Here is a 27,790-nt window from a genome sequence, read left to right on the forward strand (position 1 = left end):
TTGACTCATTTCATTCCTCATCATTTTCTGTCGCTTTATTTGATATTCTAATTTGATGTTGGGGAAACAGTTTCCCATAAAGTCTCACTGGAAAGGAGAGTGTAGATAAAGAGGACGCGGGAATCCTAAAACGTCGTCACTAGCTCCATTACCACCTACAGGACCCTACACTGGAATTTCATCTTTTTTTTTTTTTAAAGAGAGAGTAAGGGGGGGGAGAGAGAGAGAGAGAGGGAGAGAGAGAGAGAATTTTTAACATTTATTGTTTAGTTCTCGGCGGACACAACATCTTTGTTGGAATATGGTGCTGAGGATCGAACCCGGGCCGCACGCACGCCAGGCGAGCGCGTTACCGCTTGAGCCACATCCCCAGCCCTGGAATTTCATCTTCACCATCAACTTTTTTTTTTCTTGAAAGAGTACCCACTTGGAAGCTGTTATCATTATTTTTCAATTTCAGACAGAGGCTCTCTAAGTTGCTAGGAGCTTTCTAAGGTGCTGAGGCTGCCTTTGAATTTGGAGATCCTCCTCCTTCCACCTCCCCAGTAGCCGAGATCTTGGTAACAGTCACGTGCTTAGTCCCAACAACGGGGCAGAGCGCTCCCGATTACCAGCATCTTCACGTGCTTTCTCTAATTAGCATGTTTCTCAGGTGCCCAGAAGGGTAAAGGCATATTGTTTTAAAGGAGAAACCGGGGAACAGACGGGAAGACTGCGCAAAGCATTTCGGATTTTAGGAACAGCCTGCGCACCACTATTGCCATAGAAACCTGATGTCATTATGGCGACTTTGGTGACTGACGACATTCTAAAAGAGGCCGACTTGCTCGGGTTCGAGAGCAGGGCGCCTCCTTCAGGAGTTTGGACCCATCTGAGGGTGTGGGCAGAGTTCTCCCCATGGCCTGAGTCTCAGCCTAGTTCCTCTAATTAGTGCACTTTCTCAGGTGGTGGCCTGAAGAGTGAAGCCGTCCAGCTTCCAGAGAAAGGTTAGGGGATTAATAGGACACCCGCCCAGAGGCATTTCTGGGGCGGGACCAACCTGCATCGCGGTTGCCATAGAAACCTGACGTCATGAATGCGACTATGACGCTATTCGAAAGGAGACCGACTTGCTATCCTGAGAAGAGCAGCGTCCAGCCTACAGGTTTTGGTTCTCCGAAGAGGGCGTGGGTTTCTCCGGGTGCGGGCTGACCCTCCCTGAGGTGTGGGGAGACGAAGAGATCCCTGGCCCAAGTCGCCTCGTTCCCGCTCTGAGACTTGGTCCTTTGCTGACTGGAGAGGGAGAGAGACTTGGGGCCCTCCTGGCCCCAGGCATGGTGATGTCCTGCTCCAGGGTGGCCTGGACCTCCTTTCCATGTAAAGGCGGGGCGCGGGAGGGTAAGACAGGGAAGCGCCCTCCACTAGGCTTCTCTGTAAATGGGGGCAAGAATGCTCAGCCACGGGATTGGCAGAACTTTCGGGGATACCACACGTATAAGCCCCATTGCTCTGTGGTTATTGTGGGATCACGAATGCTCACTTCAGTGCCTAGCATGGTCCACAGATATAGTTATTCCAATAAAGCATAGTCATTTCTGGATTCTTTCTCCCCCTGGGAAGCTCTTCCTCTGGTGACTGAGCTCATATTAAGTGTCTGAAGAAGACATTTTCTGAAGATGTGTGTCATAATGGCTGCTGAAGCTTCTATTCCAGATCTGAAGAGCAAGCAGTGCTCAGGAGGCCCCCCAACACTTGCATCTCTGGTAATAACACCTGTCTTAAATTATTCCATAGATCTGAACAAAAGTGCATGGCGAAATAGCACACATGAGGTTCACAAAATAGCTACAAGGTAGAGAAGCTATTTTAATCTCTCCCTTGAAGAGGTTCAGCAGGTAGAATTTGCCTTCAGCAAGTACTATGCTTTATAGTAATAGTTGAGACCCATCTTTGAAATGCCTTTCCTTGTCGTAATGACTAGTTTAGCTAAGGAACATGCTGTTTAACATGCATTTAAATATAATTCTCTATTAATGATAATCAACAAATCTCATGGACCTCTCATGTGAGTGTGGAAATATGTAGTTGACTGCAAGAAAGATCCTTCTAGGAATTTGAAATTGTAACACGAATACTTCCCGGGTAGCTACAGTTTTATCCACTGTCTAAATATTATTTTTAAGCCTGAAATGTTTAGAGGGCTTAAAATGTTCCTTATAAGAATTTAATGATTTTAAAATAACAATTCCTTGTGTATTTGCCTTAATATAGTGATACCTAGTATGTGAACATGGTCATCTTTTTAAAGGGAATCACTATGTCAAATTACCAGTTGCTCTTAAATCATTATATCCCAGAAAATCACATTTTCAGAATATCCTCCCCTCACCAAGCAATCACTTATCTTGTTAACAGATCAGTTTTGATTTCTTATAATTTCATTTAAATAGAATCATTTAAATAGAATTGTACTCCTATGATCTGGCTTGTTTTATTCAGCTTACATATTTGTTTTAGTTTTAAAAATTATTTTAGCCATGAATATATGAAACAGCAGAAGCATTATTTCTCAATACTTAGGACAGGATTTTTTGAGTATTCAATACATACTATCTACTGGAGGAAGACTTGTAAGGGAAACGGAGATTACCAGTTCTTTTGTGAAGCACCTAAATATCCATTTTATATACACTGAAAGAAAAGTATTTAATAAGTTTATCTACAAATGTAGGAGTATAATACTTTACAAATAAATATAAAAATTTGGATTTATTAAACTTTCCCCCAAATAGGATAATTAATCTATAGACATAATGAATTTGTCCCCTCCTCCTGAATTGATATGTTGAATCCCTACTGCCTAGTGTAGTATTATTTGGATGTATGACCTTAATAGTGTAATTAGGTTTAAATGAGGTCATGAGGGTAGCCTTATAAGAACGGAAATGTGAAACATCTCTCTCAGCCAAGTGAGGATGCTGCAAGAAGATAGTCTATGCAGACTAGGACAAGGGCCTTTGGTAGATAAAAAATCCTGCCTACACCTTAATCTCCAACCATCCCATCTCCAGAACAATTAGAAATGAATATTCATTATTTAAGCCAACCAGTTATGGTATTCTGTGATAGCAGTCCTGACTAACTAAGGAACAATTGCAATATTACTATTTTTCCCTGTTGTAAAGTGAGCTTTTGGGTTTTGATGGTGATAAAAATGAAACCATAGCATTGACTTGGGTCCTCAATTGTTTTTGTTTTGTACCTACATATTTAGTATCAAGAATAAGAAAATGTGAGTAAGTTAATAGGAATCACATGAATATATGTATTTTGGTAATTAAAAAAGAGGTATTCTGGGGCTGGGGTTATAGTTCAGCGGTAGAGTACTTGCCTCAAATATGTGAGGCACTGTGTTCGATCCTCAGCACCACATAAAAATAAATAAAATAAAAAAGTAAAGATACTGTGTCCATCTTTAAATAAAACTTAAAGAGGTATTCCAGTCCTCAGTAGCCTAAATCACAAAAAGTACTTTGATTCACAAATTTTGTGGATGTGAGGGCAGGAGAAGAGAGAGAGAAGAAAAAAGAAAAGAAATTCTTGAAGGAAAATATAAGGATGTTTTTGTTAGAATTCAGTATCTTTCCTGCTTCCCTTCTCATCCAATAGGTGGGGTTTTCTGTTGTTTGCTGGATCTCCACCCTCAGGATGGTGAAAACATGTGATTATAGTTATTGAATTACATAGGCATTTCCCATGTACATAGGCATGATTCTTCACCCATAACTGTGTTTCTATACCATGAACTTTTTGACTGAGTTTACAGATTTTCTTATTTATGAAACTTTATCACAATCATTTTGTCACACTACTATTTAATTCTTTTTGTCATTTAAGACATGAAAACCAGGGCAATATGTGAGGCCCTGTTTTCATTCCCAGTATACCACACATGAATACACATACATGGGCTTGCACATGCACAAGACGTATCAAACATAATTGAAATGTATGTTAGAAGTTGAAATTATTTTGTATCTCCCTTCATTCCCTATCTTTTCATCATCCTGAATAAGAAAAGAATGTCCATCAATTTATTCATGCCCGTTCTCAAGATTTTCTCAGTTTGTAATAAAATAACTTATATTTAATCACATGTACATATCCATAAACCTATGTTCATAAACATATTCTTTTCTATAATGGGACCCTGTTTGACATTACATTTTTTGACTTGCCTGATTGACTGTTTCTTTTTGGTGTGTTGGTAAGTATTTGGGATTTGATTTTGTTTTCATGTGGATTATTTAAGAATATTCCACACATCAAGAACAAAAACACATGATTGAATATAGGTTAGAAATAGTCTAGTTTCTCCCATTTTCATACTGTTTTATTCTTTACCTATATTTTGTAATTATAGTTAATATTTTAAAAGTCCTTCAGCACATGGTCTTCAAGAGAACAGCCAAATTCCAGTGAATACCAATGCCTCATATATCAAATGTCTATGTCAGCTCAGATTTCAAAGGTGAAAAAGTTTAGTCTTTTAATCATTTCAGATTTTGAGTCCTGGAACATTTATTTTAAGGTTGCTTCCTTAAGTCAGCAAATTAAGTCAAGTTACCTAACTTTTAATTTCTGTTGCCTGATTCAAGTAATGGGGATAATTACTAATCCTGGCTAGAATTACTAGTATTAAAATGAGATTCAGTCTTCTTTTCCAAATACCAACAGCTTATGCAGCTTCCTGGTTCAGTTCAGTATGTCAGAAATGAGAAAACCCATGTGGCACCCACACCCAGGCCTCTTGACCACAGGGCAGGAATTCATCTTCACCATCATCTTCATTAATAAAAGGAGGATGATAGTCAAGAGGGCATGATATAACTTAGCCTTCATATTGAGTGAGTTTCTCACTGTCAGCCCTGAAACACTAGAAAACTGTTATCTACATGAGGTCAGCTTGTTGGGCTTAGTAGAAGGTGAAGGGTTGATGTTCCACCTTGGAAATGGGCATATCTTCTGTGAATCTGAGCTTGTTAGTCTGTCAAATGGGTCCAAGAGTGTTTTCTTCACAGACTTACTGTAATAAGAAAAATAAAAAGAAAGTCCCACAGAATGTCTGGTATGTGGTGGGATCTTGATATATGTCACTGCCAGCCCACTCTGTTTCCTCTGTCCCATAACATAGAAGATTTGAGGCAGCATCTGGGAATGTACCCAAAAGAAGTATTGGTCCCACCTCATCATTTCCTTTCTTCCCTGTGTTTTCCTCTCTTCTTCCTTTCCATCCAGTTGGACACAAATGTGGCAGTTTCTTACTGCACTTCTGAAATAGTCCAGTAGAATGAACAGTAAGGCATTGGCTAAATGACAAAGGGAGTCATCAAATCTGCATCCCTATTACTACAACATCAGTGGAGCACAGAACCTTCTTTGGTGAGTCTTTTTTCTTTGTTGGCATCTAGTGTAACATAGAAGGGCAATAAATATGGAAACAGTGGTTGGGCATGTGTTTGGAGATAAGAAGGACCAGAATTTGATCCTGGCAACCATTACATGCTAGTGAGAATGTGGGGAAAATGTTTGCCCTATATGCTAGGATATCTCGCATTCATTTATATATCCATGGGTAATTGGTGCCCTGTAATGTGGTGAATGCCTATGTGCCCAGCTCTTTGTAGTAGCATCATCAATAAATTCCCTGTACCATTGCCTTGTTTTAAATATTTTTTTAGTTATCAATGAATCTTTTGTTTTATTTATTTATATGTGATGCTGAGGATCAAACCCAGGGCCTCACACATGCTAAGCAAGCACTCTACCACTGAGCCACAACTCCAGCACTACCACTACCTTTGGTAATTGTCATGTCTGGTCTTGAACTTGTGATCCTCCTGCCTCTGTCCCTGCTAAGTCCCTCTTGGCTTAATATGGAATTTAAATGCCTTTTTTCAGTATATATTTTGAAAATCAGCACTTTTGAATTTTACTTCAATAGGCAATCTGAAAGTCTTTTTCTTTTAATAGGTAAATTATATCAACTTAAAATTTTTATATGGTCGATATATTTGGTCATTTTGGCTCTATTCTATCCTATTGTTTATACACACATAAAAACAATACTGAATTTTACTATGACTTTTAGTAGATCATCTATTTTATTTTGTGGTACCATGGACAGAACCCAGGCCCTCATGTATGCTAAGCATGTGCTTTACCACTGAGCTATAGCACACAGTCCCAGCTCATCTATTTTTTTTTTCTCTTTGCTTTAATGAGGTACTAAAAAAGTATTTCATATTGGGGAATACTTTAAATTTTGTGGTACTGAGTATTAAATCTAGTATCTTACACATGCCAGCAAAGTGCTCTACAACTAAGTCACAAGCCCACCCCAATCTTAACAAAACTGCTTAATATTCTGATTATGGAAAATAACTATTAGTAATGAATAGAGAGAAGGCCAAAGAAAACAACATATAATTTCAATAAAAGGTAATATATGTACATATTAAATTTTCAAAAATATGTCAATTTGCAGTAACTTTTCAAATACAAATTTATGTCATTGGTGATCAGGCTGAGTTAAATAATCAAGTGCTTAAAATATGATCTTTTCATTTTTTAAAATAACATGTGAATGAACACATTTTGTATTTTTCATTATATATATATATATTTATATATAACTAATAGATCCCCATTCCTGTTTCTGCTTAGACATTTTTGTAACCACCTTATATTATCATGTAACTCTTTGGGAGCCAGACCTGGGCCAAGTGTTAAGTGGGCACCTTGATACATACCTCATGGAGCTGTTGTGAGGAGAACGTGAGCAATGAGTATCTCTGGGGACAGTCCCTAACCCACAGTACTACACCAAATGTATGTATTGGCATACATCATCTTCTTTCTACAAACAACAAGACTTTACCATGGACAGCTCCAGTATGTCAATTTGACACCAAGCAGCAAGAAATTAAATATTTACATATTTATATGATAGAAGAATTATGCTTTCTCTTTGTATAACAAGTTACCTGATCATGGAGTAGAGGTAAAAGCAAATCATTCCTTCGTTACTTTGTATTCAATATCCTTTCTTATAGTCTTCTTTTGCCTGCTATTTCCCCATTGGAATAATAGCCTCCCATGGAGTCCTGGATAGGAGACAGAATAGAACAACAGAATGTGAAGGTGCCTCTACTGGACAAGAGACTGAAATCAGGAGGCCTGTTCATAAATACCAAATGCATCCTTGTATACAAGGCCAGAGAGTTACTTCCCGTATATAGGCCTCAGCCCTTACACAGAAAAAAAAAATGTTTTTTCAGTGTTTTGGGAATGGGATTTGTAATCATATAAAGTGAGAAGAAGATTTTGCATATTTAATTATCAGATTCAGAATTTTTTAGCAAATATTTAGTCTCCAGAGAGATGAAATTTATATATAGTCCTACACAGTAAATACATCTGCAGGGATAATAAATGGGAGGAAATGCACACAATGATGTATTTTTCAAAATTAATGAGTAATCAGGTTGTTGATTAATTATTTATATCTGGAATTGGCTATGTTTTCAACAAACTTAAATTAATATGGAAACTTTAAAAATCAGAATTACAGTTTGTGGAAATAATAGTTGTTTGGAAATATTTTAGGTACACAAAAATTTTAGAGTAAACAAACTTTTACATCCTCATGTTAACATATAAAATATTACATGTGCAGCTGAAATACATGGTGGAATGTCCTCTGGGTATGTTATCCTCTTTCTTGCCCAGAATTAGGCCCTCTACAGCATTGGGGTTTTTCTTTTCTTTTTTCTTTTTTTGGAGGGGTACTGGGGCTTGAACTCAGGGGCACTCAGCCACTGAGCTACATTCCCAGCCTTATTTTGAATTTTATTTAGAGACAGGGCCCTACTGAGTTGCTAAGCACCTCACCATTGCCGAGTCTGGCTTTGAACTCACTATTCTCATGTCTTAGCCTCCAGAACTGCTGGGATAACAGGCATGTACCACCACACCAGCCTAGGGTTTTTCATTTTTAGGAATTTTCTTTGTAGTTTTATTATATATGTATATATCTGCAAGTAACTTTCCCAGGTTATATGCTCTAGGGAGCACTAAAATTCTGCCAAATACACTTTCAATACTATTTATTTCTTCATTTATTTTAATTTGCTTAATAGACAATAGTAATTCTGTATGTTCATCAGGTGTAATTGTAATATTTTGATAATTTATATATGTAAATAAACATTAAATCAATGCCTTTATTCTCCTGATGTGTCCAAAGATTTAGGGTTTCCCTAGAGCTAACTCACCTGGAACAATGTCTCATTGTGTCCTGCCATGACACCTCTTCCATTTTTTCAAGCCTAATTTTGTCTTTCTCACTGTGTTCATCTAGGCCTGGCCTATACATCTGGAACTAATCTGGACCATTCCAGTTTAAGTGGCAACTATTGTTTCTTTTTTTTTTTTTTTTTAATCTGGACACATATTATGTGTCCAGATCCAAATCCCATGGTTGCTGTGGGGATGCATTCTATTCAGAACTTGATCTGATTTTACATCACAAATGCATAGCATATGTATATTTTCCTTTCATTATTTTTACTTGCAGAAGGAAGGTCAAAAGTCCTTTAGTCACCTTGTGTGTTGATTACTTCTGAGGCTCTGGTCTAATTGGATCTGCCCTCTGGAAGCTGTGATGCTGAGTGCAAGGAGATTTCATGCTGTCACTCACTCTGCCATTCCCCTGTGGCAGTCTCTGCTTGCCTAACTAGTGGGTAAACAGATAGCTTCCCACTAAGGCTGATTTAGGAGAATAAGGAAAGACACATGTTGTGAAATTATTTTCATCTCATGACCTTCATTAAAAGTCTGGGAAGTGGAGACATCATCTGCCTGAAAGTAAAATTTGTTTGGGAGACATGCTTGCCCTTTGCCTGAAAGCCTAAATCTGTAATTTGTTTGCAACTGTTCTGTTGGGACTGTCATGTGGATAAGTGCACACATTATTTCAGAGACCTATTACCTTGTTCCCTTGGTTTACAGCTGTACCCATTGCTATGTTGCACTACTTTCTATAAGAAAGGCTGGAAATATTGTTCTGTTTTTTTTTCCCACTTCCAAAACCTTGGTGTTTTTGTTGTAGATAAAAGTGGAAAATACACAAAAGGAATAACATCATCAAAAACTCCTTAAATTTCTGTTCCTTATAGACGAAATTTGTTATAGTTTTTTAGAAATTTTATTCTGCAAATGCATCCATATTTAAGAATAGAAATGACATAATATCCTACTTACAGCAACATAAGATAATTTTTTGATGTACATATTATGGAGAGCAATCCATGCCAATAATAAAATGCACATACTAAGAAAAATGACAGTAAAGATACAGCTCACTGGTAGAGTGATTTCCTAGCATCCATTTGGCCCTAGGTTCTATCCATGGTGCTTTATAAAAATAAATGAAAGCAATACAGTTTTTAATGTGACTTTCTCAGTGCTCAATACTGCTGTCAGTTGCCCCTTTGACTCTCACCACAACTCACAAGGTGGAACTATTTTAATTCCACTTCAACATAGAAATGAAGCACAGTGAGGACAGGCTAGTGAGTGTGACTTTTCACTGAACTCAGCAGATCATGTCACAGACGCTCCTGTCTTCATAGCATGGGGAACTGGATTTGAGTTTGCTCAGAGGTGTGATGTGGAAAACTCTTATCAGATCATGAAACACCCAAGAATGTAGAGGAACTTCTGTCTCTAAAACTCTGGAGTGCTTGCCTAGCACGCATGAGACACTGGGTTTGATCCTCAGCACTCCATAAAATTAAATGAAATAAATATATTGTGTCCATCTACAACTAAAAAAACTATTTAAAAAAAAACATTGAACTCAAGGCCCATCAGGGAGAGATCTGTGTCCTTTGTCTAGCTATCTGTGTTCTTATTAGGAGAAAAAATGAGTATCTGGGTTGCCCAATGCCTGCCTTAGTCCTCAGGCTCAGCCAGCCGCTACTGTGGTGTCCCAAGCTTGAGACCTACTCCATGCTGTATTCTCTGGACAGTTTTTTCTGAGTTACCCTCAGGTCACCTCTGTAAGGATGGCATGGTCAGTCCCATTTCACAAATGACCAAGCCAAGGCTCAAAAAGCCTAAATCACAGTAGCAGGGTTAGAATTTAGTCTCATCCCTTACCCTCCCTAGAAGACACTGGGTGGCCTCTGTTAGAAGATGGGCTTCCAGGGCTTGAGACATAGTCAGATTATACTCCCCTGGTATTCTTGTCCCTAGAGCTCCACTCTTCAAGACCTCTTGGTGATGGAGAAAGAAGAAAGCCTTTTGGGCCGGTAGAAATGGGTTGTAGGGTCACATGAGGTGGCTGATACCTGAAGTAAAGACCAGGGACAGGCAGAAGCTTAGATCTTGGGACAGGTGAGTTGAGGGGTGGAAAGTGGTATGTACTGAACTATTTAAATCAATATAATTTATATACAATCTTCTTTAATCATGCTACCCATTATTATAATCATTATTCAGATTAGGGCATTCATTTTAGGGGAGTTGATGTAAATTAGGGAGACATCTTTGTCATTTTTCTGTCAGCAGCCCATTCTAAATTACTCAATATATTTTCCTATTGTTATCTTCATTATTCCTGCATTTTAAATGATCTAAATTGATAGAAATACCCTTTCATGCTCCTGGTTATTCATTGAAAACAATTTTTTGATCTGTTAAGTTTTAAAGTCACAAATGCTATTATTAAAATAATAATAAATCTAAATTCTATATTTAAAAAGTACACCAAGAAATGTACGAAAATTTGGGGGAAATTATTTACAGCCTGCATTAAGGATATCAGTTAGGATCCATGGTTTCTGAAGTACAGTGACAAAAATTAGTATGTAAATTCAACAGAAAATTCATATAAACCATATTTGAACAATAAACCTTAAAATATGCCAAAATCAGAAGAATTAATTCAAAAATTTCTTTAAAAACTCAGAGGACATTAACTGGAAAAGGCAAGGTGAAAATGAAGATGATTACTGTGACTTCACTTTTGGAAAATGCTGTTGTTTGTATGATCATGTACATCTAACCAATGGGGACACATCTACAGAGCATGTACCATTTTATTGACAACAGACCCCTTTGGGTCAAGGGGTAGGTGTGAGGCCAGTGAGAGATGTAGTTTAATTAGCGTTAATAAATGCTTCTATGTATTGTTTGAAATTTTGTATTCAAAATTAAAGGTAGGGCTGGTATTGTGGCTCAGTGGTAGAGTGTTCCCCTAGCCCGTGTGAGGCCCTGGGTTTGATCCTCAGCACCACATAAAAATAAATAAACAAAAATAAAGGTGTTGTGTCCAACTACAACTAAAAATAAATATTTTTTAAAATAAAGGTAATTGAATAAAAAATGTAAAACAAAACGTGTAAAAGATTGACAAAAGTCAGGGGTACATATATTCCATTCTTTGGAAAAATATTCATTGGATTTAATTTCATAGAGAAAATGAGATAAATAGAGAAATGGGATTGGCTCTGTTTGTGTGCCTTAGCTCCTCTATCTCTAATACCTCAAGTAGAGCTCACACTTACAGCTTTATTTTTAGTTCATACCAGAATGAGATATCCCAGAAAATGTGCTTTATTGTATTCCAGGAAAATCTTGGAGACAGAAGTAAAAAATGTATTCCAAAACAACTCTACAGTTGTGATCCAGTCAAGTTCAGAGTCTGCATTCCTCCTTTCCAGCTACTCACTCTGGCCAAGAGGTGGCATTGACACTATGCCTATGTATATTTTAATGAAAAGGCATATATTTTGTTGACTAATAAATGACCCAAAATGGTTGAATATGATACTTGTTCTGTTTAGGAGCTTCACGTGTATATCAAAGCAGTTCTATTTGCTCTTAACCCCAAATCTACATGTCATTCATTGATTTATCTCTTTCCCTTCAGTGTAAGTAGAGGTGTGTGTACTGCAGAGGGGTCCCTCCCAGAGAATATAGACCTTGCCTTCCATTACTCCATCCCTGTACACTTCTCCCAGACCTTCTCCCACCACCTCTTAGTCATCCCCTTTCTAGAACATTGGACACAGCCCAGATCCTGCTTTAGTGACCCCATCAATTCAGTTACCTCCCTCTTTCCTTTCTTTACCCCTTGCCCACTGATGACTCCAAGGCACACTGGAGCTACCTGACATTTCATGGTACACTTTTTACGATATTCTTTCATGGATTCACTTTTTTTTTTTTAAGAATTAGAATCATTGTGTTTATAGATTCACAAACTGGGTTTTAAGTGAGTTTTTTTCTTCCTTTGCTCCTTTCAGCCACCTCTTTGTAAAGACTTTTGATAATGCAGGTGTGTTGGTTCCACCTTGTGACAGAATCTTGAACTGCAACTTGAAAACAGCTGAGCAGGAAAGTGGGTGGGAAGGGCTCTGACCAAGTCTATTCTACAAAACTTTCTGGAAGCCTGTGTATAAAAGGGGACATTGCCAGTGTGTAGGTATGCTGAGGACATTCACCCAGAAAATGAAGTTTATCATTATTGGGAAGAGAAAGCTCTATGTGAGAGGACCAAATAAATCTTACTTTTACACTTTGAAACTTCTGGATAATTAGCTGGAGACATACAAACCAAAAAAGTATTCACAGTAATCACAATCTTTGGAAAGCAAATTTCCCCTTAATTAATGTGAGCATCATTCCAGGAGAATATATTTCTGATTGCATTTTTAATTTTCAACAAAATTTCAGGCTTTTCCCCCCTGATTGGGGTTTTCACTGTGTGGATACATCAAAACTAAATTAGGATCAAAGTAATGAAAATTTAGAACCTTTTATAGTTTTCTAATGACAAATGATAGTGTACCAAACACCCTATTATCACAATATAAATATATACATACACACACCACGTAATACATGTATGCTTATGCAAATATGTTTGTAAGCATTTCTGTTGACATAAGGACTTCTAAATGCTCTTACTCATTTATATTCCTAACAGTGAAGCATAAAAGTACCTATGTCTCCACACATGAGAGACAATGGGAATCATTGCTAATGTGATAGTGAAAGGATCTTATATCATTGTCATTCTGACTTGTTTTTGCTACCATCTGGAATTCTATGTATGTAAAATAATATTCACAACCCTGTGTCACTTAGAGTGTTTTTATAGTCCCTGTTGTCAACCCTGTGTGTATTGCGTTTCCAGATTATATTCTGCTAAAGGGTACAGTTTAGGGCACAGTTCACACCACTGTTTGCCAAGTGAGATAAATAGGTTATATTTGAGCCTAGCAAACTGTCTTGTAAAATTATCATATGATAACAGAGCTTGGTTTTTATAGGAGTATGTGGTGTGTGTGTGTGTGTGTGTTTGTGTGTGTGTGTGTGTGTGTGTGTGTGTGTGAGAGAGAGAGAGAGAGAGAGAGAGAGAGAGAGAGAGAGAGAGAGAGAGAGAGAGAGAATGAGAGAGTATAAGAGAGTGTGTGTGCCTGAGGAAGTGACACTGGGTATTTGTGCATGCACACATATGGTGACAAACACATTTCTGTATTCTTTTTGCTTCTTCATAGATTTGCATCCTATTTGGCCTCCCTTCCTACGTTCAGGTCCAGAAGTGAAGGAAGGGAATTCTTAGCATGGCATCCTTATAACCTGAGCCTTATCAACATCCTTCATTCTATCCTGAAGATCGACTTCTGAAAGAGAAAATGTTGGTACATTTGGAGCCCTCTAATAAGTACTGTCATCCTGACATTCATAAAGGTGGTGCTTCTTGGACTGCCCAAGGCCACAGAGGAGTAAGAAAAGTAACAATGCTGATAGTTTGTCACAGAGGACAGGGACTTGGACCCTGTAGTGAACCCACTATCAAACCAGTGCTGCAGGTGGAAGTGATAAGGTGTAAATTGGCTTTTATACAAATGAGCAACCCAAGGGAGTATGGGTGGTGGGGGAGAGGGCACAGTCATTGCTTGGAGTTACACAGAACATAGAGTCATCAGGGTAGGATACAGCCACAGTATTATCAAATAGATGTGCATTAAACAACTTTCGAAGAGCTAAGTTTGAGTGTTATTGTGATACAATGGAATCTCAGAACAATGTAGTATTTTTCAAAGCTTTTTTGCAATATAATTTGGAATAATACAATTACCAATTTACTCATTTTAATATTACAGCTTGATGGTTTCCTAGTATATTTATAGAGTTGAGCAATTAAGTTTTAAATATTTCCATAACCCTAAAATGTGGCATCGTGCTCAGAGCAGCTAAACCCTGATCCTAACCTCAGACCCAGGAAACGTATGTTTGTGTTTCTGGATTTGCCTATTCCATACATTTCACATTATTTGGTCTTTTGCATTTGAATTCTTCACCTGTTTTCCCGGTTGATCCCTGGTACATCATTATTTCTTTTATTTAATGTAAAACACAGTACTCTGTTTTATTTACCCATTCATCAAGAGGGGAAACACATGGGTTATTTCCACTTTTTGGCTGTTGTGCATGATGATGATGCTACATATATTCCTGTGCCAGTTTATATGTAGACATGAGTTTTCATTTATCTTGGGTGTGTACCTGGGAGTGTAATTGATGACACATATGATTATTCCCAGTTTAATTCCTCTATCCCTGGGGGCTATATGTCTGAGATCAAGGTGGAAGGCGATAAGACTTTTAAACAGAGCATTTTCAGCTGGGGTGTCACCATAGAAGTTGGGCATCCTGTACCCTTGCACAGAAACATTCCCAGGCAACAGGCATGCCACAGCCATGAAGTCATCAGAGACCCCCAATCACAGTCACTGCTCTCCCATTCTCTGTCACCACTCTCCACAAGAATACACTTGGTGATTGAATTTTTGATCCCTTCAGATAATCTGTCTTTAACTTGGTGTATTTAGACCATTGACATTCAAAATGATATTAACATGATTGGACTAATACCTATTTTATTTTTTCTGGTTCTCTGTTTATTGTCCTTTTTCTTTGTTCCTATTTCTGACTTCCAATATTTTTTACCATTTCTGGTTTTGAGTATTTTATATGCTTACATGTTTTTCCTGTCTAATGTATCAATTATAATTTCTGTTGTTTTTTTAAGTGTTTACCCTACAGATTGCAGGATACAGTTATATCATAAGTTCATATTGAATCAGAGGTAGTGAAATTAATCTTCTATTAACAGAATAAGTCAAATTACTCTCTCACATCTTTGGTATTGTAGCTATCATTAATTTTACTTAATAAGCATACACAATCATACGTACATATAAACACATAATCAAAACACTGTTGTTATTGTTTTGAGCCAACTATTATCTGTTAGATCATTAAAGAATAAGAATAAAAACTATTTTACATTCACATATTCTTTTTCTAATACTTTTTTTACTTTATAGAAATCTGAGTTTCTGACCCAGATAACTTTTCTTGTCTCTAATGAATGTCGTTTAATATTTCCTGCAAGGCAGTTTTACTAGCACTGTATTTCCTCAACTTTTGTTTTTCTGAGAAAATATTCTTTCTTTCTCTCTCTCTCTCTCTCTCTCTCTCTCTCAGCACTCTACCAACTGAGCTGTAGCTCCAGCCTCTTCCTTTTTCCTTTTGAAGGATAGTGTCATAGGATATAGAATTTTAGATTGGTAGCTTTTTTAAATTCAGCCTTTTAAATATTTTACTCCATTCCCTTCTTTCTTGCATGAAGAGAAGTCAAGGTGTTCTTCAATTTTTTGATTCTCTATAGGTAATGTGTTTTGCCCTTTGCATCCTTCAAGTCTTTTTCATCTTTGATTTTCTGAAATTTGAATATGATATGAAGAATGGCTCATGTGATTATAAATGCTGAGAATCCCATGATCTGCAAACAGCAAGGTATAAACATAGAAAATCCTATGGAGTGGGAGACAAAAGAGTCCAAGTCTGAAGGCTAAAGAATCAGGAGAGTCAGTGATGTAAATTCCAGTCCAAGTGCCAATTTTTCATTCAGTATTGAAAGCAAGAAAAACTGATATCTTAACTTAGGCCATCAGTCAGAAGATTCCCTCTTATTCAGCCTTTACATTCTAATCAGGTCTTTCACTGATTAGGTAATGCATGTCCACAACTGGGTGGGCAACATGCTTCCCTCAGTTCACCAATTCAGATATAATATCACCTAGAAACACCTTACAGAAATATCCAACATGATTGACCAGATGTCTGGGCAATGCTTGGCCTAGTGAAATTAGGCTCTCCTAATTTCATAGGAGCATAAAATTAACCATCATACCTTCTAATGTATTTGCTTAAAAATCTAGAGCTCTTGCCAGTGTAGTTTGCATTGTGGATTTTGCTCATTGTATCTTAATGTCATGTTCCTTTTGCCACCACTTCAACCCTTAAATTTGTATTAGATTAATTGGTTACACTAAATACAGATTTTTTTTTGAAAGTACCCGAATATATAGTGTTGTGTATTTCTGTGGTCTTACCAGGAAGCTTATATGTCCAATTTGGTTTCTTCTTGTGACTTTAGGACTGATCACTCAGTTCATGTGTTATGTGCCTGAACAATTCATTATAAAATTTTCCATCTGCCTTACATGTAACTTTTTTTTTTTGCATTCACTGAAGGTGATTGGTTTTCATTGAATGTTGTAAAAGTGTTATAATCTAATCCTATGAATATTTTTATATTTACTAGCTGGCATTCTGGAAAAGAATCTTCCCATCATCATCCACTAGTTTACACTGAATTCTTGAATGTATAGAAGGTAGGATGAATTTTTTTTACAATATTTCTACTTTTCAAAACAAGAAAGTTTTTCCTTGTTTTTCCAAAGATGTTCTTTGATCGTGTTTTGTGTTTTATTTTTGTTTTAGAATTTCATCATGAGATTCTAGACGTCTCTGTTTCATATTTCACCCCATTATAGTCATTAACCTTGTTGATGTTGGAATTTCTCTGTTTTTGCCCAATAGGAGGCTTCAGTGGCTTCTGAGTATTCTTGATATAATTTCAGTTATGATAGCTTTGTCCAGATTCACCATGTTTAGTTCTAACCCTGACCTGTAATCAGACATGTCTCCATAGGATCCTGGTTCCTTTTGGTAGGACATATTTTTAGAAGAATCAATCTGGGTAATAGAGTTACTCATGGCTACCTGGTTGCTTGATAATGCCACAGCCTGGCTGGGCACAATTCACGAGCCACTTGTCAAGCACAAACAAACTTTATTTTTAGAACACATGCAGCACCACAGGAGCTCTTCAGGAATTCCCTCAGAGTCCAACTGCCACCACAGGCTTCCGGGGAACCCCCACTCCTCCCCCTCTTGAGGCTGATTGCCTGGGTTGCGTGGGCAGAGCCAAAAGAGTCCCCCAATGAGCAGCTCCGTGGTCTGAAAGGGGCGGGGAAACACTCCAATGAGCATCACCGCAGTTGCTGGAGCCGTGGTGAGCCAATCAGCTGGAAGTTTGCTGGGGCTGCTGTGAGCCAATCAGCTGGAAGTTGGCTGGGGCCAATTCGGCTGTGGCTCTCAACAGAGTTACTCATGGCTACCTGGTTGCTTGATATTTCTTGTTCTATTCATCACATGGATCCAGTAAATACGTTTGAGAGAATATACACCATTTGATTTTTTTAATTTTAGCCTTAGAATTTTAAAAATATAACAAACTATAATATTTATTTGATTCTTCTTCTAATTCATAGGTAAGAAGTAGTATATCGAAAATTAGTCTGAGTTTCTATAGAGATGAAAATATTCTGTGTGTACGTTGTCCAACACAATGGCTGCTTTATGTCTGTGGTAGTTGAATACCTAAAATGTGATGGGTGTGATAGAGAAACAGAATCTTTTATTTAATATAAATTTAATCAACTTAAATACCCAGTTATAGTTGGTGCCTATGAGATTGGACAGCAGATGCTCAACACACTTTCTTGTGCCTTGGTTTCTTATTTGACAATATATCCTAAGGTGAAGTGAATAGTACAAAAGAAAGGGAGTCTTCCTGGCTTAGTACTGGAAGTACTGCATTGTACCTGCATAGTACTCTAGGATGTAGATGTGCCTTAGATTATTTAGTCAGTTCCTTCTTGGTGGATGTGTGTCTTATTTCTAGTTTTCTGCTGTTCTGATTTGTTCTGCCAGGAAAGGCTTTATGCTTATTCCTCTTTCTATTTTACTTGTATGCATGGGATAGTTTCTTAGAAGAATTGCTGATTCCAAGGAAACATTTCTGTATCCCATAAAAGAGAAGATTTGGAGCTTAGAGCATCTGGAAGGTAGCAAAAGAAGAAAATGTTGTTCCTATTTCATTCCTTAGATTCTATGTGCTTTCTGCTTTCTTGCAATAATGGGTTAGCTAGACTGATGCTGGGAGTCATCCAGCCTGCATCCTGGATGCCACAGCCATCTATTGACCACAAGACCTTAAGTAGGTCCTTTTACTTTGTTGACTTTTGAACTGACACAGAAGGACACTGTGTATAGAAAAAGTGGTTAGCAGCCTGGCCTTTGAGGTGAGAAGACCTGGGTGCGACCCTCTGAACTACTACTTGCTCTTTGTATGATCTAGAGCAAATAATTTATTTATTATGTGCTCTAATATGACATCCTGTATTACTGATCATCATCATCATCCTCATCCTCATTCCACCACACATCCAAAATGTGAATGATAAGTATGGAGATGATACTACCATGTGTTTCAGAGGTGTTATCACAAACATTTGATTTTATAACTTTTGTATTATGTAGTTTACATAGAGATTAAATGAAGTCTCTAGAAAGCTTATGAGCAGATGCACATATATTACTTACTATGCTATAGATATGGAATTTCAAATCAGGCACATTGTTCAAGAAAGGGGGCTTGGCCAGGCAAGGTGGCACAAGCCTATAATCCCAGAAACTCAGGAGGCTGAGATTGTAGGATCTCAAGTTCAAAGCTAGCCTCAGAAACTTAGTAAGATCCTTCATGAAATAAAAATAAAATGAGCTGAGGATGTAGCTAAGTGGGTAGGCGCCGCTGGGTTCAACCACTTCATGTATCCAAAGACAAGAAAGTTTCCTTTATGTATTAGTACTTAGCATAAAAATTCAGATAAATAAAAAAACAGAAAAACAGAGTACAAGATATGTATGTGTATATATATATATATAATGCTAGTTATATGAAATGTAACATATGCATGTATATTATATTTGCATATATGTCTGCACAGAAAAAAACAATGTAATTAAATAGCCTAATGTAAATATCAGTGACAATGAGAATTCTGAGTATTAATACTTTTAACTTCTTCTTTAACTTCTTCACGTGACTCTGTATTAAACAATAGCAATGAAGAGGAGAGATTATATATGTTAAATTCATAGTTCCTAAAATATCTGTTACTTATATATTTCAAGAACAGAGTAAATAAAAAATTATTACTTCTTAATTACATCCCTTTCTTTCTCTCATAAAGATAATCACTATTCAAAATGAGATGATTATTACCTTTTGCTCAATATAAGAACTTTCTAAATAAAATACCATTATTTTTCTGCAATACACATGGTATTCTTATCCAGCTTGATAATTTACTTGACATTTTCTGTGTGTGTGTATGTTGATTGTAACTGATTGTTTCCATCAAGGGACCCTTGTGAGGAGTTCATGGGGCAACCTTCAATCCAGCATAGTATTTGGTTCATCATCCAGAAAGCCAGTGTTTGTTTCCTTTCCATTCCAACTTCCCAAGTACACTGCTCTTTAATGAGGTTATTTCTTAGCATTAATGAGAATTGCTATACTTTAATGAGTATTTGAGAATGCTAGAAAGGTAACACACACACTCATCCATATTACATAGGGAACTCCGTGCCATCTCTTGTGCTGTGCAGTGTAATGGAGTTGTGGTGAAGAAGTTCTTCACCTTTTCATCGAATAATTGTCCTTTTTCTGTACTCTGTTGGGGCACTCTGTATTTACATCAATGGTGCACATGACTTGCAGCTTGAGTAGCTTCTTGGAGCTCTAGGAGAAGGTGACACTGAATCTTCAGAGAGGGACACTGAAACAAGAGTGAGAATCTTTTCCTAGATTGTGCCTGAGCCACCCCAGGGTGAGTTCCTTCTCCTGTCTTTGCCTGCACTGTCACACAACCATTCCCTGAGTTCTTGTTCTTCTTCACATCTTCAGTAGCTGAGGAGGTGGAAAAGTCACAGTGATGATTGGTCCAGTTCCAGGTCCTTTGGGAAGTTCTGGTGACCTCTGTAGAGTCACCTTGGTATATAGGAGAGGGAAGGCCTGATTGGATTCATCAGAGACTTTGAGCCCAGCCTCCTCTTCTGTAAAATGGGGATAAGAGCACTAACCCATACCCGATTGCTGGGACCTTCAATGATAATACCTGCTGAAATAATAATTAGTGATTCCCATGTATCTCTCTGATGGGTGTTGAAATATAGAGTTGATTAGAACATCTTCCTAGCATTCTTCCATGAAGCCATGTTTTTAATGTACTTTATAATGTTTTTTAAAGAAGCCAGGAATTTATATATAGTATTAGCTAAAATTATTAAAATGTCATTTACAAGCATTCAGTGTTTTCAAAAATAATGATACCATATAACTTACTCTATTATAATACCCTACTATAGCTCCTAAAATATCCAGATAGACCTAAATATTATCATTCCCTAGGACAGAACATTTTCAGTTTTGTAGTACGTGGTATGCCTATCACTTACACTACCCTATCGTTAGGCAGACAGACAAACATTTTACTACGAGTAGATTCTATGTCCTAGAAATTCATTGAAAATGAATCCCAAAGGTGTTTTGTTTGCTTATCTTTTGATTTTGTTGATTTGGCTTCTTTCATTCATCCCATTTTGGGATTTATTCATTTTGTTACATATATCAATGAATCATTATTTTTGTTGATTCCCATAATCCAATTTATAGATATAGAATAATTTGTTTTATCCATTCACCTGCTGTTAGATGTGGGGATTGTTTCCAGTTTGGGGCTCTTGTTAACAAAGGTCTTAAGAGCATTTGTGAATAAATACTTTTGTAAAATTATGGTGCTTTCTTTCACTAGTTAAATAATTAGTAGCTTCTTGGGGCTCTATGTCTGGATCATAACATAGCTATAAGATTAACATGGTAAGAAGCTTCCAAATGGCAGTGGTTGTATCAGTTTTTATTGCCACTAGTATTGTATGAGGGCTGTATCCTCTAGTACTTTGGCGGTACTTGGTGTGTTCAGTGTTTTGACCTTAGGCCTTTCCACTGGGAGTGTACTGCTATCTTATAGATTTCATTGATCTTTTCCTAATGGTTAAGGATGTTGAGCATTTTTTCACAAACTTGATGTTTGTATATCCTCTTTATTGTGGTATCTATTCAAATATTCTGGCTGTTTCTCTTGTGGTGTCTCTATTTTCTCCTTATTAACTGCTATGAGATTTTCAATATTCTAGATACAAATCCTATTACAGATATATGATTTTTTAAAATATATTTTTCTCAACCGATGACTTCTGTATTCTCTCTTCCAATCACAAATTTGGAAGAATTGATGTTTTACATGATTATTTTATGTTTTTCAGACACCAGTATATTCTTTTTAAAATATATTTTTGTTGTAGATGAGCACAATACCTTTATTTATTTTTATGTGGTGCTGAGGATTGAACCCAGTGCCTCATAACTGTGAGGCAAGCACTCTACCTCTAAGCTACAACCCCAGCCCCACTAATATATTCTTGTTTCTATTTTGTTTTTATTTTATTTTACTATTTTTCCCAAATTTTTTAGTTGTAGATAGACAAAATACCTTTATTTTATTTATTTATTTTTTTAATGTGGTGCTGATAATCAAACCCAGTCTCATGCATGCTAAGCAAGCACTCTACCATTAAGCCAAAACCACAACCTCTTGTTTTTATTTTTACTTATTTATTGGTTTGTTTTTGAGACAAGGTCTCTCTACATTGCTTAGGGCCTCCCTAAGTTGCTAAGGCTGTCTTTGAACTTCCAGCCCTCCTGTCTTAGCCTCCCAAGATGCTGGGATTACAGGCTTATGCCACTATCCCCAGCAGAGCTGTAGTTTTTAACTGGGAGTAATTCCAAATTTCAAATTCTTGAGTTTTTCAATTATTATTATTGTGGTGTCTCATCTAAGAAATCTGTACCTAATCCATACTCAATAAGGATTTTCCTCTGTTTTTTGCTAGACATGTTATAGGTTTAGGATTTATGTTTAGATATATGATCTATTTGAGTAGAGTTTTATATGATATAGTATATGGATCACAGTGGATACTTGCACATTTGGATATCCATTTGTTCCAGAACCTTTTGTTGAAAAGATTGTCTATTCTCTACTAAATTGACTTTGTATCCTTGTGAAAAATCAGTTATCCATATATGTCTTGGTGTATTTATAGACTCTCTATGCTGTTCCTTTGATATACATATTTGGCTAACCTGATGCCAGAAACTTACTGTCTTGATTACTGTAGATTCGTAAATTTTTTTGAAATTAGGTACATTGTTCTCTGTCATTTTACAAAAATTTCCTTCATAATATTGATTCTTTGTATTTTCATTTGAATTTTAGAATTAGCCTTCTAGTTTTATTATCCATTTTGTTAGAATTTTTATTAGGATTGCATTGAATCTATAGATTAGTTTTGAAAGAATAAATAATACTAAGTCTTCTAACCTATGAAGATGGTGTGTCCTCCATTTATTTAGATCTTCTTTAATTGCCTCAGCAAAGATGTCTGGTATTCATTGTATCAGCATGGCACATCTGTGATCAGATATTCATAAATATTTCATAATTTTAGATGCTACCATACATGGCAATATTTTAAAGTATAATCTTTATGATATTATCATTGAACTCTCAACTACAAATGACAATAGCAGTGAATGATCTTTTTGGTTGAAACCCTGCTCCAGGATTGAAAGGATGTACGATATTTAATATGATTTTCTTGTATTTCAGTATCAGCTTTTAAAATTCATTGGCAATGTATTGAATCTAGTGAGGAAAAACTGTCCTAGAGGCAATTCTATCAGTCATTTTCAGAAAAATCACACTTATGTAAATAGTCTAGAAGATTTCAATTTTAAATTTGTGCTTAGAAATGAATTTCTTGAGCTAGGCACAATAATGCACACCTGTAAACCCAGTGGCTTGGGAGGCTGAGGGAGGAGGATTACGAGTTCAAAGCCAGCCTCAGCAAAAATGAGGTGCTAAGCAACTCACTGAGACCCTGTCTCTAAATAAAATACAAAATAGGGCTGGGGATGTGGCTCAGTGGTAGAGTGCTCTTGAATTCCATTTCCAGTACCCCCCACTTCCCCCCAAGAAAAAAGAAATGAATCTATTGAGTTGAAATGTGTGGCCTTTTTGCTTTAGATCCCAGCAAATTCACCTAACTGAATTCTTGGTATCTTTGGTGGTGAGATAAGGGGAAATAACAAATGTGTATGTGGATATGTGTGTGTGTGTGTGTGTGTGTGTGTGTGTGTGTGTGTTTATGTATGTTTCTGTATGTACCTGAGGGTGCCAGGAGTATTTATTGTGAGTGATAATATGGTGTTAGATAATATGGTGTCTGTCCTCTTTGTTTTCTGGAATATATTAGGAATAAGATCAGTTTATTAGTTGTTTATTCCCATCTTTACTTGACCAGCATGGTTACTGTAGTGTCTCATTGATTATTATAATATTGGCACAGAATGAGCATCCACTTATGTTACCTACCATAATCAATTATTACAACACTAGCTTAGAAATTTTGTAGTTCTTTTATTCCTTCTAGAATTGTAAGTTGGGATTTTAATTACATGGCAGTATTCTGTGTTCTCTTGCTTCTTGTTAATGTATTGTTACTGTAAGTATTACTCAGGTATTCCCTCTTTTCTCAAAGAGTTTGCCTCTGTTATTATAATTGTATATTTTATGCTCTATTTGTCCCCAACTAACCCAATGAAGGCCCTTTAAGTTGGCCTCAATATTCATTTGACACTTCCATAGAATTCCCTTGAGTATGCACTTTGCTCTGTGAGCCTGATCATCTCCCTCTCTGTAGAAAGGAAGTCATGAAGCCCACCTCAGACCACCACGTTGAGCATTAGAAGAGTCCAAAAACATCAACCCATAGCCTGTGACATATATTAGGGCCTCAACAAGTTTCCCATTCCAACTTGGCCTCCTTCATTGTGTCAATGTAATGCCTCTGACACTAACAATAGCATGGCTACAGAGAGATGACTTGGAAATGTAGCAACAAGCAAGATGACTTCCACATTTCCATTATGAGTGGCCTTCATTGTCAAAGATGTGTGGGGCAGGGTTGTGTGAGCTGGAAAAAGGACAACTATCATTGCATGGCTTCCCGATAGCACAGTGGGGACAGGCAAGACATGTCCACCCCATCCCCTGCATTTCATGTGCTTTGCCATCCTCTTCCTTTCCTCTCTATTCCATATGCTTTCTTTCTCCTGTCTCTTCTAGTTTAACATCAGAGAAGGGTGTGGATGCTATACAGAACCAGGAACTCATAGAGAGGAAGCAAGTGTGGTGTGGAGTCTACTAGACAGGCTACTGGAAAAGAGTGGACTGACCACAAGGATACTATAGGTAAGTCACTTTCTTTCTATGATATTTGATTATTCAATAGGATAACAATTCACGATCCTCTGACCAACAGGAAAACTTAGAACTCTGAGTGTGATCCCATGTGGGAAAATAACCTGTGGTGTTAGGTTCAAGGAAAGACCTGGGCGATTTACAAGAATTACATTAGCAGAGATTCCCCAGATGTCCCAGAAATCTTCATGGGTGCCATTAAATTAGTGGTACACAAATTTGAGCTGTTGGATTAGCATTTTTCCAAGTGTGGTTCATGGATTGATCACTTCATCAGAATCACCAGGGGTTGCTTAATAAAATGGCCAATTTTTGAGTTCACTTCAAATGCTGAATCAAAACCACGGAGGAAAGTTAGGAAGTGTCTACTTTATTAGTATTCCTTCATTTGGTTCTGGTAGTCATACAGGTTTAAAAAAATGGTGCTATGTATTCATACCAAGATCCTCTAATATTTTGATATGTTTGATGTATAATTTAATTGTTGGTCTTTCCTGCTTGTTGACTTTAGATGTCTATGTCTTCTGTATTGTATCAAATAGGTTGCAAGCAATTCACTCAGTTAAGTACTGTTTATTCACTGATTTGTGTTCAAGGCTCTGAGGAAACAACACAGATTAACAAGATAGGTAGGCTCTTTGGTTGTCATTGTCATTTAGAAAACTGGCAGTAAGCAAGAAAACATATCAATAAGCAGACTGATTTCATATAAGGATTTGTGCTTTGATGTAAAAAAAAAACAGTAGAAAATGAAAAGGATTATGAATGAAAGAAAAGTGGTGCAGGACTAATCACACACACCTGAGATAAGAAGCAGGTTTGTTGTCAGGAGCCTGACAAGGCTGCTCTGCACAGAGAGAGGGACAGCAGCAGCAAGCAAGGAGAGCAGCAGCAACTCCTCCTTGAATGTTTCCTTTTATAGGCTAGAATCATGGTCGTGCACCAGGGGTGGGTTTAGTCTTGACTGACATAGTAAGCATTCCCTGGTCTTGTGGAAGGCAAGTTTGTTTCTTGGGAACAGAGATAGGCAGTTTTCCTATCTCTCAGAGGGGGGACAGGGAAACCAGCATGTCCCTTAATCTTCTCAAGGAGAGAACAGGGAAACCAGTATGTCCCCATCTCAGGGGCCAGTAAGTTTTCTTCTATCTCTCAATAAGAGAACAGGGAGAGACTGGCATGTCTCCAGTTTGATAGGCTTTATCTCGGGCTACTTTCTATTTCTTGGGAATAAGAACATTATTCTTAAGGTAAGGGTGGGGAAAAGGAAGATGGCTTAAAGTATGCTAACAATGATAGGGTGTGTTACTAGTGATTTTTTTTTTTTGTCAAGAAGCAACATTTGAGGGGCTGGGGTTGTGGTTCAGTGATAGAGCGCTTGCCTAGCATGTGTGAGATGCTGGGTTCAATCCTCATCACCACATAAAAATAAATAAATAAAATAAAGTTATTGTGTCCAACTGCAACTAAAAAATATTTTAAAAAAGAAGCAACATTTGAACTATGTCCTGGATGACAAAAAGAAGCAAGGCATGGACCAGCCATTCTGTCAGTGTCTCTGCAATGTGTAGACACCAGTTGAATCAGGATCAGAGTGCAAGCTCAGAGGCTGGATCCTGGTGGACCATGTGCAGACTGGTGGGAGGTAAGTGGAGAGCGCAAATGGAGCCACAGAGTTTGGGCTGTGTAAGGAGTTTGGAGTTTATTCTGAGTGTGGAGTGTTAGTGTATGGGCATGACATGATCTGGGTATTTTATTACTCAGGCAACACTGGCCTCTCTGTAAAGGATTGGAAAGGGATAACTATCTTGTGCTGACAACCATTAGGAGTATGTTGCCCAAGGCCATGGGAGGGATGAGGGAAGATGGGAGCTGTGCTGCAGCAGTGTGCAGAGGGAGGGGTATGCCTGGACAGCACATGTCTGGAGGAAGGGCAGGAGGGACCTGCAGTGGCCGGGCATGGGGATGGTGTGAGGATGAGACAGAATCAAAGGCCCCTGGGCTTGTTCAGCTGCGTGGAGACATGGTGGTGCTGTTTTCTGAGATCAGTTGCTCCAAGTGCCTGACATTCTCAGGATAGTTAATTTGGTTATCCAATAGTAGTCATAGTGAAATTTAGTGATTTAATATAATGTGTCAATTGATGAATAACACAAACTCTAAAACAAAGCTGTAAAAATCTCATCTTGCAAGTATTTATACAACAACTCAGGATTTTGCTCATTGACCTTGTACCTAACACTCTTCTAAGGGTTTTCAGGTATCACCTCATGTAATTCTCAAAGTAGCAATCTATGTCATAAGGAAAAATGTTTCCCCTACTTAACAGAAGAGGAAACTGAGATACAGACCCAAGATTATGAGCTAGATATCCCAAAACCGTTGCACTTGATTTTTTTTTTATAATGGGATTTATATGCCTTTGCCTGTGCCAGAATGAAACAGAAAGTAATGTTTGTTTCAAAACATTTTCTCTTCCAGGGTCAGTACTGCATAATCCCAGTTTTGCAGAGGAGGCATTAGAGGGATGATAAGGTGAACTAAAATATGCAAAGTCATGCAGTTTGTCAGAAGTAGTGTTTGTCCCTAGACTGTGTCTGGTACCACACTCCTAACCTGCTCACTCAGGAAGAAGAAATACCCTGGTTGAACCCTTCAGCCCATCGTGGGTAGGCTGAAGCAAGCTGTGGCTGTCAATCCTATTCCTTTGATTGATGGTGGTGTTGTTCACCTATGTTCTCATCATTGTCTGCCTGTTTTCCACAACTTTCTTTTTCTTGTAAATACATGTTGAAGTCCCAATTATGACAGTGGATTCATATATTTCTCCTGAAATTCTTTTAGTTGTAACCTCCATGGGGTTATTTTTCAACTATTGTTTTTAGATGTTGATGGACATTTATTTTATTCATTTATTTATATGTGGTGCTAAGGATCGAACCCAGTGCCTCACACATGCTAGGCAAGTGCTCTACCACTTAGCCACAATCCCAGCCCCATGTTCTTGACACCTACACATTGAGGATTATAATGTCTTCTTGAGCATTTGGTCTCTTTGTCATTATGCAGTCCCATTTTTATTCTTGTAAACTTTT

The 27,790-nt window shown here is 37.4% G+C and overlaps 1 protein-coding gene across 20 annotated transcripts in view; it reads left to right on the plus strand.

Moving 5' to 3' along the window:
• The first annotated feature begins 688 nt into the window (after window positions 1–688).
• Window positions 689–27,790, plus strand: part of LOC106144990 (uncharacterized) — a 44,574-nt gene continuing 17,472 nt past the window's right edge. The window contains exons 1-8 of one of the 20 annotated variants that reach the window (XM_078034569.1): window positions 690–1,742; window positions 5,278–5,421; window positions 13,611–13,838; window positions 15,791–15,918; window positions 16,730–16,799; window positions 24,564–24,689; window positions 25,241–26,340; window positions 27,177–27,230. The gene's annotated coding sequence lies outside the window, so the exon portion shown is untranslated. Of the gene's footprint in view, window positions 1,743–5,277; window positions 5,422–5,765; window positions 5,844–6,705; window positions 7,043–10,299; window positions 10,441–13,610; window positions 13,839–15,790; window positions 15,919–16,729; window positions 16,800–24,563; window positions 24,690–25,240; window positions 26,341–27,176; window positions 27,231–27,790 lie in introns of all 20 variants that reach the window. The other 19 variants (XM_078034555.1, XM_078034554.1, XM_078034557.1 and 16 more) reach the window with 19 other exon arrangements.

The sequence above is a fragment of the Ictidomys tridecemlineatus genome, chromosome X (assembly GCF_052094955.1).
Source record: "Ictidomys tridecemlineatus isolate mIctTri1 chromosome X, mIctTri1.hap1, whole genome shotgun sequence".
In the NCBI taxonomy this organism is placed as follows: domain Eukaryota; kingdom Metazoa; phylum Chordata; class Mammalia; order Rodentia; family Sciuridae; genus Ictidomys; species Ictidomys tridecemlineatus.